The sequence below is a fragment of the Arachis ipaensis genome, chromosome B5, assembly GCF_059453495.1.
Source record: "Arachis ipaensis isolate K30076 ecotype BB chromosome B5, ASM5945349v1, whole genome shotgun sequence".
NCBI classification, from domain to species: domain Eukaryota; kingdom Viridiplantae; phylum Streptophyta; class Magnoliopsida; order Fabales; family Fabaceae; genus Arachis; species Arachis ipaensis.
Window position 1 is genome coordinate 92,555,275 of NC_142440.1, and position 11,919 is coordinate 92,567,193.

Below are 11,919 nucleotides of genomic sequence, written 5' to 3' on the forward strand. Positions count from 1 at the left end.
CCACTTAATCATTGTTGATCTAATCAATCCCCGGCAACGGCGCCAAAAACTTGATGAGTATTTTGGTGAAAAATAAATTTCTCCCAAAACACACAAATCTAACCGGCAAGTGCACCGGGTCGCATCAAGTAATAATAACTCACGGGAGTGAGGTCGATCCCACAGGGATTGATGGATCAAGCAACTTTAGTGGGTGATTAGTTTAGTCAAGCTAACATTGATGTGAATTGTGTGAAATTGTAACCAACAGAAAGTAAATGACAATGAATTTAAAGTTGCAGAATGTAAATTGGCAAGTAACTTAAAGAGCAAGAAATGTAAATTGCAAGAATCTTAAATGACAAGAAATATAAATTGCATCAAATGTAAAGGGAATTGGGAATTGGATTTGCAGAAATTAAACAAGGAAAAGTTAAATTGCAACAAGCAGAGAAGTAAAAGATGGATTTGATTGATTCGGAACCAAAACAGAAATGTAAATAAACATGAAAAGCAATAAACAGAGAATGTAAAATTGGAATTAAGATCTCAGGACCCAAGAGACTAGATAACCAAGTCTAGATCTCAATGCCTTCCTAGATCCAACAAGAACAATTGCAAGAGAAATTAAAGAAAAGTAAATTGCAGAAGCCAAGAGAAGGTGAAGTAGTAAACAGGAATGGAAATTCAATTGTGCAGAGAAAGTAAACAAGAAAATTCTCAAGGTGAGATTGAAACAGAATTTCTTCAATTCTCAACCCAAGATTCAAAACGAAATTGAAAACTAAGAGAGAGCTCTCAAATCCTAATGCTCCCTAGTGGAGCCAGCCTTTTTACAAATATGAAACAGATGCCTATTTATAGGCATTTCTACAAATTGAAAATGAAATTAAAAACAAATTACAATTAAATGAAAATCCTATTTTATCTATTTCTTGTGCCTTTGAGTGATGATCATTTGGGCCCTTGCTCTTGATGGAATTGGGTTGAAAGAGGCCTTGGTTGATTGCTCTTGGAGTTTGAGGAAGAACCGAAGTGAACCAATTGAACCGGTTTTGAAGTTAGCCATAGTTGGTCCCAACGTTAGGGCCAAAGTTAGGGGTCTAACTTTGACCCCAACTTTTCATAGCAGCAAGCATAATTTGCTGGTATGAACGTTGGTGCCAACGTTAGGGGTCTAACTTTGACCCTAACGTTGGCCTCCCTTATGTACATTTATGGGGCCAACTTTGTCCTCTTGTCATGTTGCCAATTTTATGCCCAATATAGACTATCATATATGGTTGGAAAGCTATGAATGTCAGCTTTCTAACCCACTTGGAATCACTTCAATTGGACATCTACAACTCAAGTTATGATCATTTGAAGAGGGTATGGTCGCTGGCTTTGGTGTGCAGCGTTTGAGGTAACGTTAGCCCTCAAACGTTGGCGAAAACGCCAGTTCTGGAGGCTCAAATGTATTGTCCACCCCATACCATTATACATTGTTGGAAAGCCCTGGATGTCTACTTTCCAATGCCTTTGGGAGCACATCATTTGGAGCTCTACAGCTCGAGTTATACTCCTTTGAAGGTTTAGAGGTCAAGTGGCCTCACTGCAGGTTACCACCATGTTCGTTTATGCACATTGCGGGGCAGTTTTCTCCCTCAATTTTAGTGTCCACCATGCAGTGCCATATATGCTTGGAAAGCTCTTGATTCCTACTTTCCAATGCTTCTTGAATCACCTCATTTGGAGCTATGTAGCTCAAGTTATTCTTGTTGGAAGTATACCCCTTGTATGTCTTGTGGTGTGTGGCGCCAACGTTAGCCTCCAAGTTAGGGGGCTAACGTTGGCGCAAACGTTGGCCCTTCTCCCTTTGTTTTTTTATGTGCCAACGTTAGGGTCAAAGTTAGACCCCTAACGTTGGCGCAAACGTTGGTGGCCCAGGGAGGAATTCTCTTGCCAACGTTAGCCTCCAAGTTAGGGGGCTAACGTTGGCTCAAACGTGGGGAGCCCAGGGAGTAATCTTCATGCCCAACGTTAGCCTCCAAGTTAGGGGGCTAACGTTGGGGCTAACTTCATGCCTCCAGGTTCAATTTCACTTATTCCATTCTTCACTTCTAGCCATTCCTCTTTGCTTCAACCTTTCTCCAAGCTTTCTTCACCTATCATTAATCAACCAAACTCATCAAAGCTATGCTCAAAATCATGAGATATTCATTCTTTCATAATATGTGACAATTTTAGCATAAAACCTCATGAAATAGCATGAATTCATACATGGTTGATTAACTCAAAGGAAACATGAAAATCTACCTAATTGGCTTGCTTATGGCTCAAGAAAGTGCATAATTCAATTGAAAACAAAAGAAAAAGGCTAGTTAAAATAGGCTAAGATGACTTGTCATCACAACACCAAACTTAAAGCTTGCTTGTCCCCAAGCAAGAAAAGAATCATGCAATAAAGATTGACAATCCAAGGCAAGAAGAGTAGCAACTCAATGTTCATGGTAAGCTAGTTTTCTAAGCATGCTACAATCACAAAAGAAATGTAAATGATTGATGCTTCCATCTAGCTCAATTTATGAAATCTTTTTCTTATATTTCTTCCTTGAAACAAGCTTTTGATTTTCTTATTAGCTTATCCTTTTTGGGTGCTTTGCCCCATGAGTTGATAACAAAGCTACGACTTCTAAATGCTTTGTTTTCAAGTATTACCACTTGATACATAAGCACCACAAGCATTTGATTAGAGGACTTCATTAAGCTCATTTTTCTTTTCTTTTCTTGACTCTCTAATCATTGATGCTCAGAGCCTTGAGCTTTGAGGGAGTGCTTTTGCACTTTGAGCCTAACCTTGACTTCTAAGTGTTTTGTTTTCAAGCATTTGGCTTGATACATAAACACCACAAGTACTTAACAAATGAATTGCCATTGGTACTCAGAGCCTTCAGCTTTCTCATTCTTTCCCTTTTTCTTTTCTTGCTTTATTTTGCATTTGCTTCTTCAAGGTTTTCATGATTTTAAAAGATTTCACAAAATGTACTAGATGAAAACTTCAATTAAATAAAATCCAATGCAATTGAGCAACAATTAATCATACTAGCTTTCCAATACTTGTATGCACATGCTAAACTCTTCTTTAGTTCCTTGTTTGTTTATGATCATGATGCTTTACTGCTTTTGGATTCACAAAACTCAAGTTGGTATTCATAATGACACAGCACCATGTTGCAAATTAAAAATCAACTATGCCTTTTCATACACACATGCATACACAGAAGGTAAAGACAATCATGCAGTTTATAGTGCTTGAAACAAATGAGAGGAAAAAGAACTTTACAACCTTGTAGTTCATCTTCTCTATTGTTGTCATTTTCCTCCCATTCTCTTCCTTCCCATACCAAACTCAGAATGCTTGCTCATCCTCAAGCAACTATTAGAACCGTGGCTATGGGGCTAAGATGGATCATGAATGTCTTACACAAGGAATGTTAGTAGTACATGTGTTTCAAGCAAGCAAAATTAAAGATAATAATCAAGGCACAAGAGACAGAGACATTGTGATTGCAAGCTTAAGAAGGTGAGCATAATACTTTGCATAAAAGATAAGTGGCACACCAAACTTAGTGTGACACTTTTACTTGGAATTAATGCAAGTATCCAGTAAAGATTTGAAGCAAACTGTGTTGCATAGCAACACCAAACTTAGAATGCAATCCTATGTCAATTTATTTGAACTAAAACTAAACAAAAGAAACTGTTATATGTTAAATACAATCACCAAATGAAGAGTCTGTTATGAATAAGGATGTCTTGGTGATGTATTAACAAAAACAGTTAATGAAGGAAAGCATTAAAAACAAGTAAATAAATGAAACAAAGGGAAAACAAAAACTATCCAACTAAGAAGAAAATTAACACTGTAAAAGGCAATATGATTATGCAGACAAGTGATGTTGCTGGATTGAATTGCATAGAAAAATAGGTGGCACACCAAACTTAGAATCTTGGTGTGTCACTTTCATGTAAAATTGATGCAATCATCCATGAAGATGGAAAACAGTTTGTTGCAGGGCAACACCAAACTTATAATGTGATCATATGCCAATTTATTGAAATTTAAACAAAGCAAGGAGAAGAAATGTACCTACTGTCTACCTGTTCTTTACTTTCTTCCTCTTCTTCCAATTTGTTAAGAGGAATGACTTCAAGAGAGGAGAAGATTCAGCTATTGCCCCCTGTCTTGGTTTCCTCTCAGCAAGCTTTCTTTTGTACATGGCTTGATTGAGCTTGCTTGCTGGATCAGGGGGAGGATTGTTTGCAGTTGACCTTCTCATGAATGTTGTCCTTGGTGTCTTGGTCACAATCCTCTTCTTGGTGCTTTTGTTAATTGCCTTCACTTCTTGGATGTCAAGACATGGTTGCTGTGTGATTATTGGAGTGATTTCTTCATTCAGGGCCTCTTGTATTGGTGGTTCCATGAACTCCTCCTTTATGTACTTTTCTGCCTCACTTGAGTTTGGAATGACTTCTTCACTTTCTTGCTCCTCCACTTCCTCTTTTACACCCAACATTTGTTTCAATCGCTCTATCATGGGGGAGGTTTGTCGATCTTCCCAACATTTCTTCATCTCCTCGTCATATCTTTCAATCATGGATTCAAATGTTGAGGCATTTTGGTCCAGGGAGGTTTGTGAGAGTTGTGAGTCTTCATGTTCTCTTGTCATCTCAAGTGCAGTTTCAGGTTCAACCACCTCATTCTTCATTGAAAGTTCACTTGATGTAGTGGCCTCCTTATCTTGCTCTTCCACTTTCTCCTTCTTATCCATCAATTGGCCTTCATTTTTCTTGCTCAGTGGTTCTAAGTGTTTCCTTATTTTCTCTAAATCTTCATTCATATTTTTTAAGAGTCTTTCTTCCCTTTTCCAGGCTTGTTGTTGTTCCTTCATGAATTGTTCTTGTCTTTTCAACAATTCTCTGGATTTTTGAAGTGGATCTTCCTTTTGCTCTTCCACCTCCTCCTTTTTTGCAATTTCACTTAACACAGGGACCTTGCATTCTTGTTTTTCCATTTTCTCCTTCCTTGCATTCAACAATTGGCCTGCCATCACTTCCATGTTTTTGAATGAATTCTTTTGCTCGTTCCAAGATCTTTGCACCTCCCTCTCATATTTTTCAAACATGATCTCTAGCTTTGAGAGGCCTAGGTTCGTGGAAGTTTGTGTTGAGGCATATTTAGGTGATGAAGAATTTTCAAATGTAGAAGTGGGAGGTGAGGTTGGACAATTTTTCATGTGAGTTGACTGCTCAGAATTTGCAGTTTCTTGGTAATACTCCCAGCCACCAGTGGAATAATGACTTGAATCATTTTGTGGTGGAGGGAAATGTCCAATATGATTTTCTTTCTCATCTTGTGGTTCTGAAGCATGGCTCCATGAATTGGAGAGCCCAGAATTTGAAGTTTCTTGGTGATATTCCCATCCATCATTAGAAATTGGTAATGGTGGGTGATATCCCATAGAATTTGTTTGATCATAAGATGAGTTGAACTCCATTTGAGTTTTGTAAAACACACAACCAAGGAAAATTGAAATTACTCATATCAGAGATGAGAATTTCTTAGTGAGGCAAAAACTCAAACACCTTGGTTTCACTTTGAAACAGAAACCAAAAATAAAGAAAATTCTTAATCTAGACTTCTCACCCACTTAATCATTGTTGATCTAATCAATCCCCGGCAATGGCGCCAAAAACTTGATGAGTATTTTGGTGAAAAATAAATTTCTCCCAAAACACACAAATCTAACCGGCAAGTGCACCGGGTCGCATCAAGTAATAATAACTCACGGGAGTGAGGTCGATCCCACAGGGATTGATGGATCAAGCAACTTTAGTGGGTGATTAGTTTAGTCAAGCTAACATTGATGTGAATTGTGTGAAATTGTAACCAACAGAAAGTAAATGACAATGAATTTAAAGTTGCAGAATGTAAATTGGCAAGTAACTTAAAGAGCAAGAAATGTAAATTGCAAGAATCTTAAATGACAAGAAATATAAATTGCATCAAATGTAAAGGGAATTGGGAATTGGATTTGCAGAAATTAAACAAGGAAAAGTTAAATTGCAACAAGCAGAGAAGTAAAAGATGGATTTGATTGATTCGGAACCAAAACAGAAATGTAAATAAACATGAAAAGCAATAAACAGAGAATGTAAAATTGGAATTAAGATCTCAGGACCCAAGAGACTAGATAACCAAGTCTAGATCTCAATGCCTTCCTAGATCCAACAAGAACAATTGCAAGAGAAATTAAAGAAAAGTAAATTGCAGAAGCCAAGAGAAGGTGAAGTAGTAAACAGGAATGGAAATTCAATTGTGCAGAGAAAGTAAACAAGAAAATTCTCAAGGTGAGATTGAAACAGAATTTCTTCAATTCTCAACCCAAGATTCAAAACGAAATTGAAAACTAAGAGAGAGCTCTCAAATCCTAATGCTCCCTAGTGGAGCCAGCCTTTTTACAAATATGAAACAGATGCCTATTTATAGGCATTTCTACAAATTGAAAATGAAATTAAAAACAAATTACAATTAAATGAAAATCCTATTTTATCTATTTCTTGTGCCTTTGAGTGATGATCATTTGGGCCCTTGCTCTTGATGGAATTGGGTTGAAAGAGGCCTTGGTTGATTGCTCTTGGAGTTTGAGGAAGAACCGAAGTGAACCAATTGAACCGGTTTTGAAGTTAGCCATAGTTGGTCCCAACGTTAGGGCCAAAGTTAGGGGTCTAACTTTGACCCCAACTTTTCATAGCAGCAAGCATAATTTGCTGGTATGAACGTTGGTGCCAACGTTAGGGGTCTAACTTTGACCCTAACGTTGGCCTCCCTTATGTACATTTATGGGGCCAACTTTGTCCTCTTGTCATGTTGCCAATTTTATGCCCAATATAGACTATCATATATGGTTGGAAAGCTATGAATGTCAGCTTTCTAACCCACTTGGAATCACTTCAATTGGACATCTACAACTCAAGTTATGATCATTTGAAGAGGGTATGGTCGCTGGCTTTGGTGTGCAGCGTTTGAGGTAACGTTAGCCCTCAAACGTTGGCGAAAACGCCAGTTCTGGAGGCTCAAATGTATTGTCCACCCCATACTATTATACATTGTTGGAAAGCCCTGGATGTCTACTTTCCAATGCCTTTGGGAGCACATCATTTGGAGCTCTACAGCTCGAGTTATACTCCTTTGAAGGTGCAGAGGTCAAGTGGCCTCACTGCAGGTTACCACCATGTTCGTTTATGCACATTGCGGGGCAGTTTTCTCCCTCAATTTTAGTGTCCACCATGCAGTGCCATATATGCTTGGAAAGCTCTTGATTCCTACTTTCCAATGCTTCTTGAATCACCTCATTTGGAGCTATGTAGCTCAAGTTATTCTTGTTGGAAGTATACCCCTTGTATGTCTTGTGGTGTGTGGCGCCAACGTTAGCCTCCAAGTTAGGGGGCTAACGTTGGCGCAAACGTTGGCCCTTCTCCCTTTGTTTTTTTATGTGCCAACGTTAGGGTCAAAGTTAGACCCCTAACGTTGGCGCAAACGTTGGTGGCCCAGGGAGGAATTCTCTTGCCAACGTTAGCCTCCAAGTTAGGGGGCTAACGTTGGCTCAAACGTGGGGAGCCCAGGGAGTAATCTTCATGCCCAACGTTAGCCTCCAAGTTAGGGGGCTAACGTTGGGGCTAACTTCATGCCTCCAGGTTCAATTTCACTTATTCCATTCTTCACTTCTAGCCATTCCTCTTTGCTTCAACCTTTCTCCAAGCTTTCTTCACCTATCATTAATCAACCAAACTCATCAAAGCTATGCTCAAAATCATGAGATATTCATTCTTTCATAATATGTGACAATTTTAGCATAAAACCTCATGAAATAGCATGAATTCATACATGGTTGATTAACTCAAAGGAAACATGAAAATCTACCTAATTGGCTTGCTTATGGCTCAAGAAAGTGCATAATTCAATTGAAAACAAAAGAAAAAGGCTAGTTAAAATAGGCTAAGATGACTTGTCATCAGTGCATGAAAAATACTCCCTGGACTAGCAAAAGTTTGCGCCAACGTTAGCCCCTAACTTTTTGGCTAACGTTGGCGCCATGAATAACCAAGGGGAGGCCAACGTTAGAGCAAAAGTTAGACCCCTAACTTTTGCCCCAACGTTGGTATCAGCAAAACAAGGGTGCTGATGTGAAAAGTTGGAGCAAAAGTTAGACCCCTAACTTTTACTCCAACTTTTACTCAAGCTTTCATGATTCCAACCCGGTTCAATTTAGTTCTTCTCCAAACTCCAAGAGCAATCAACCAAGGCATCTCTCAACCCAATTCCACCAAGAGCAAAGGCCCAATTGAAGGCTTGAAGACCATTTGAAGAAAGTGTATAAATAGATTTGAATTTAAGTTTTAAGGGAGCTTCCTTTTTAGTTTGGCAGAATAGCTTTCTTTTCGGTTTTGCTTGGAGCTCACTTTTATTTTTCTTAGCATTGTTGTTTTAATTCAAGAGAATTTGGGAGGAGAATTGATCTCTCTTCTTCCTTGTTCTTGCCCAGCACTCTTTACTTTTCTTGTCTTGGATTTTGGGTGGAGAGTTGAAGAAATTCTGTTTCAATCTCACCTTGGGATCTTGTTTAATTTTCTGATTAATTGAATTTCAGTTTCGGTTACTTTCTTCTTCATCTACTTTCTTTGCAATCTACATTTCCTTTGCAATTGTTCTTGTTGGATCTAGGAAGGCATTGACATCTAGACTTGGTTTTCTAGTCTCTTGGGTCCTGAGATCCGGATTTCCCATTTCCCATTCCCTGTTTACTGTTTTCATGCTTATTTACATTTCTGTTTTAAGATCCGGTTTGATTCAAGACATCCTTTACTTCTCTGTTTGTTGCAATTTACTTTTCCTTGTTTAATTCCTGCAAATCCAACTCCCAATTCCCTTTACAATTCAAGCCATTTACATTTCTTGCACTTTAAGATTCTGCAATTTACATTTCTTGCGTTCTAAGTTTCTGCCATTTAATTTCTTGCTCTTTAAGATTCAGCACTTTAAATTCCAGTTCTCTTTAATTTCATGCAATTCATCCATTTCTTTTACTTTCTATGCAATTTAAATTCTGCAAATCACAAATCTCTCAACCAATTCTTGATTTGCTTGACTATATCAACCACTAAACTAAAATTGCTCAATCCTTCAATCCCTGTGGGATCGACCTCACTCCCGTGAGTTATTATTACTTGATGCGACCCGGTGCACTTGCCGGTTAGATTTGGGTGTTTTGGAGAAATTCGTTTCTCTACGAAAATATCCCATCAGAGGGAGTGTCCAAGAGGACCCCAATCAACATCTAACCTCCTTCATGAGAATATGTGACACAGTGAAGTCTAATGGTGTTCATCCTGACGCCTATAGACTGCTCTTATTTCCATTCTCACTCAAGGATAAGGCAGCCAAGTGGCTGGAGTCTTTCCCAAAGGAGAGCTTGACAACCTGGGAGGATGTGGTGAACAAATTCTTAGCAAGATTTTACCCTCCTCATCGAATCAATAGGCTAAGAGATGAGGTATAAACTTTCAGGCAACAAGATGGTGAGACTCTGTTTGAAGCATGGGAGAGGTTTAAAGACCTAACAAGGAGGAGCCCACCAGATATGTTCAATGAATGGGTGCAGCTGCACATTTTCTATGAAGGGCTCTCTTATGTGTCAAAGAAGGCAATAGACCATTCATCCGGAGGATCCTTGAACAAGAAGAAGACCATTGAGGAGGCCATAGATGTCATTGAAACTGTAGCAGAGAATGACTACTTCTATGCTTCCAAAAGAGGGAACACGAGAGGAGTGATGGAACTAAATAATGTAGATGCTCTGCTGGCTCAAAACAAGCTCATTACCCAGCAGCTGGCTAACCTCACCAAGAAGATGGAGAGGAACCAAGTAGCAGCAATCACCACTTCATCAACAACCCAAGAAGGACTGAATGAAGAAGCAGAGGGAAGTCAGGAGCAAGTCAACTACATTGGGAATTCACCTAGGCAAAACCAAGATCCATACTCCAAGACCTACAACCCTGGATGGAGGAACCACCCAAAATTTGGGTGGGGAAATCAACAAGACCAAAGCCTTGATCAAAGACGCCCAAATCCCAACAATGCATCTCACCAACATTTCACATCTAAACCATATCAACACTCCCATAACAACAACTCTCCACATCCACATCAAAACCAAAATAACATACCTCATTCTTCCACCTCTGATCCCAATCTACAATCATTGGATGATAGACTCTCAAAGATTGAGAATCTACTTGAAGGGATAGGCAAGGAGATTCAAGATAGTAAAGCCTTCCGAGAAGAAGTGATGTCCAATATGCAGAATCAGGATGCTGCCATCAAGAAACTGGAGACACAAATTGGCTACTTATTCAAGCAAATTCCAAGCCACAACCTTCGCAGCAATACTAACTTAACCCAAAGGGAGGAGTGTCAGGCTATCACCCTTCGGAGTGGGAAGGAACTGAAGGAAACTCCCCAGAAACCACAAGAAGAGGACTCAAATAAAGAGGAAGAAGAGCAGGACGAAGCTCGAGTTCCCACTTTGAGTTCACAAAAAGGGGAAGGAGTTCTGAAGCCAGACGTACCAAGAGTCCCATATCCTCAGCAATTAAAGAAGAAGGGGGATGACAACCAGTTTTCGAGATTTTTGGAGATCTTCAAGAAACTACAAATCAACATACCCTTTGCTGAAGCAATAGAACAAATGCCACTCTACACCAAGTTTTTAAAGGAGCTAATGACTAAGAAAAGAAGCTGGAAGAACAACGAGACTGTGATATTAACCGAAGAATGTAGTGCTATCATTCAACACAAACTACCCCAGAAATTGAAGGATCCCGGGAGTTTTCAGATCCCTTGTATTATAGGGGAAATCACAGTGGAGAAAGCTCTTTGTGACTTAGGAGCCAGCATCAATTTGATGTCAGTAGCTATGATGAGGAAGATGAAGATAGAGGAGGCTAAACCAACAAAAATGGCCTTACAGTTGGCTGACAGATCGTTCAAGTTCCCTCATGGCGTAGTAGAGGATTTTCTGGTGAAATTGGGAGACTTCATATTCCCGGCAGACTTCATAGTGCTGGATATGCAGGAAGAAGCCAAGACCTCCATTATCCTGGGAAGGCCGTTCTTGGCCACTGCTGGAGCTGTCATCGATGTCCAAAAAGGTGATCTCACCCTGAGAGTACACAATGAAAAGATGACGATCAATGTGTTCAAGGCCATGAGTTACCCACCAGAGCAATTGGGAGAGTGTATGAGGTTGGACTCACTTGAAGATGCAGTGCAGGAAAGTTTTGAAGAAGAAGAACCTGAAGGTATAATAGAGGAGGAGTCTACGTTTAGTGAAGAGGTTGCAACAGCAGAGATTCAAATACAATGTGCACCAAAGGAAGAGAACGAAAAGTCAGAAGCACCCAAACTTGAACTCAAAGCACTGCCACCCTCTCTCAAATATGCATACTTAGGAGAAGATGAAAATTACCCAGTAATCATAAGCTCATGCCTCAGCCAAGATCAAGAGGATGAACTGCTCAAAGTACTGCGAAACCACAAAGATGCCATTGGTTGGACTCTTGCTGACTTGAAAGGGATAAGTTCGGCCATATGCATGCACAAGATACTGCTGGAAGATGATGCCAAACCATCCATTCAATCCCAAAGGAGGTTAAACCCAATCATGAAGGAAGTGGTATAGAAAGAAGTTATGAAGTTATGGCAGGGAGGGGTAATCTACCCGATCTCAGACAGCCCCTGGGTTAGCCCCGTGCATGTTGTCCCAAAAAAGGGAGGAATTACCGTGGTTCCCAATGAGAAGAACGAACTAATTCCTACAAGGACAGTCACAGGAT

General features: G+C 39.6%; 1 non-coding gene across 1 annotated transcript; it reads right to left on the minus strand.

Moving 5' to 3' along the window:
- Positions 1-9,560: 9,560 nt before the first annotated feature.
- LOC148564979 (small nucleolar RNA R71) lies at positions 9,561-9,667 on the minus strand. Its single transcript, XR_015885616.1, has one exon. It is a non-coding gene; the product is annotated as a small nucleolar RNA R71 (small nucleolar RNA).
- Positions 9,668-11,919: the final 2,252 nt, after the last annotated feature.